Genomic DNA, 2,633 nt, shown 5'->3' on the forward strand with positions numbered 1-2,633 from the left:
GTTTGTGCTGGAAAGTTAGCTTTCGTTTTTTTTTGCTTCTGCCTTTGAATGTGCATTGATTTTAATTTATTTGCTAGGAGTAATTTGTTTGTTTGTTTTGAATTTCGCGCAAAGCTACACGAGGGCTATCTGCGCTAGCCGTCCCTAATTTAGCAGTGGAAGACTAGAGGGAAGGCAGCTAGTCATCATCACCCACCGCCACCTCTAAGGCTGCTCTTTTAAAAACTAATAGTGGGATTAACCGTCACATTATAACGCCCCCACGGCTGAAAGGGCGAGCATGTTTGGTATGACGGGGATTCGAACCCGCGACCCTCAGATTGCGAGTCAAGTGCCCTAACCACCTGGCCATGCCGGGCCTCTAGGATTAAGTCTTCCTGTTCTTGCCATTTTTGCAAATCAGTTATGAACTATCATTTAATATATTCACCAACTCCACTTTTTAACATTTCCTCATGTGCAAAAGTGTTTCGAATGAGGTTTAGCGTGTGGCATATACCAAGTACGGCATTTTTTATTGATATGATGGATTATTTGTTACAAAGCACAAAACTACATAATGGGTTATCTGTGCTGTGCCCACCACGTGTATCGAACCATGTTTTTTAGCGTTATAAGTCTTCAGACTTACCGCTAAGCCACTGGGGGGGTTAGTGCTACTCGCCATTTGTTGCACCATAGCAAGATTGAATCTAGTGTTTTTTGTACCCGAGTAGTAGCAATGATTGGATTTCTGGAAATATTCAAGACGGCAATGTCATCGGCGTATTGGGAGTGATAAGTGTATGTTTGTTCAGGGAAAGGAATGTTATTAACAAAAAGGATGTATAACAGGGGTGAAAGGACTGATCCTTGGGGTACTCCTGTTGTTATATTAAATATTTTGGATAAAGTGTAGTTAACTTTTACTTTAGCGGATCTGTTTGTTAAAAAATTGGATATCCGTCGAGTTAGTGTATTACTGATGTTCAATGTGTGTGTAATTTGTATTTAATGGCATTGTGCCAAACACTGTCAAAGGCTTTTTTTACGTCTAAAAATACGCCTATAGTGGCTTGATTGTCATTGAAAGATTTATAAATTGATTCCGTTAGTCTTGTTAAATGGTCTATTGTTTGTCTATTTTTCCTTGAAGCGTTTTGATATTGTGGTAATAAGTTGTTTGTTTCACAGAAATTTAAAAGTCTGGCTGAAATGATTTTTTCCATCAGTTTACTGAGGCAACTTGATAGGCTGATGGGTCGGAAGTTATCCGGGTTAGATCTGTTGTTTGATTTTTGGGGATTACAGTAACTATTGCTTGTTTCCATGAGTCAGGATAGTACCCGCTTCGTAAGGCTAAGTTCATGATATTTTTTAAGTGTTCTATGAAAAGGTTAGAAGCTTTTTTCAGAACTGTGTTTCTTATTCCATCATGGCCTGGAGCTGAGTTTTTAAGTAATTTGATATTGATTTTTAATTCTGCGTTGGTGATACTTCTGTTAACTGAATTATCAGGGTTGGTGATCACGTTGTCGTTTGTGCAAGATGCTAGGAAAGTTGGGGGTGAACAGTGAGGGATGGGAGTTAATGAAGTTGTCAATGTGTATTTTGTGATCATGATCAAAGTTGGGTGAGTGGAGATTGCTAAACGATGATTCATAGTGATCAGCTAATAAATCAGCTTTGTCTGTGTCTGTTTTGGCTATAACATTGTTGTGTGTAATTGGTTGGAAAAGTTGGTTGTTGTTTTTGTTGGAAGAAAGTGTCTTGAATTTTTTCCAAAATTCTTTGGGTTTATTTTTGTTGTTCTCTAGATTATTGCAGAAATCAAGCCAGTTTGTTTCTTTGAGTATTTTAATGTTATTTTTTATTTGCGTGTTAAGTCTATTAATTTGAGTTTTGATAATGGGGTCTCGCGAGGTGTAATGTTGTTTCCTTAATCGTCTGCGTTCTGTAATTAACTTGTGAATTTCTGGAGTTGATTTCTAGTTATTATGTGATTGCGAGTTTTGTCTTGCTGCTGAGAGAGTGGTTTCGGTTATAGCTGTGATATTTTTGACATATGTGTCTAAGTCCTGTTTGTTATTGATTAGTGTGATTAGTTGATTGTTAAGTGTTTCGTTAAATTTTTCCACGTCAGTTTTTATGTAGTTGTATACTGGTGGGAGTTGTGGTGCGGGAGGTCTTTGTGTATGTATTGTTACGTCTCCGTTTGTTAATTAACTTTCCGTAACTTCGTTCCGACGAAACTTTAGCGACACAAGTTCTTTACTTAATAAAACTGGTTTATTCTTTCCTAATACAACTTTACCGATACACTCAACTTCAACAATCGCGCTAAACAAACGCTATAACAACAAACGTGCTCAATAATACTTCTGACTGCAGATCAATTACTCACTGTCTATACACACATTACCTTCCCCTCTTTTATATACCCAACTACCCTATATCTAGCAAACACTAGAGCATTCGCCAAAGTACAGGATAGTTCTAGAAACGTTGAGTCACAGTAGTCATGTGACTCGCTGACGCAAAAATAGGCTTAAATAAAATGTTTTTAATTGTATACCAGTTTAACGTTCAGTATTATTTATGATTTTAGGGTAAGTAATATCACGATAATTTAATAACACAATGCTAACAAATTG

This window comes from Limulus polyphemus, unplaced genomic scaffold (assembly GCF_000517525.1).
Source record: "Limulus polyphemus unplaced genomic scaffold, Limulus_polyphemus-2.1.2 Scaffold837, whole genome shotgun sequence".
In the NCBI taxonomy this organism is placed as follows: Eukaryota; Metazoa; Arthropoda; class Merostomata; order Xiphosura; family Limulidae; genus Limulus; species Limulus polyphemus.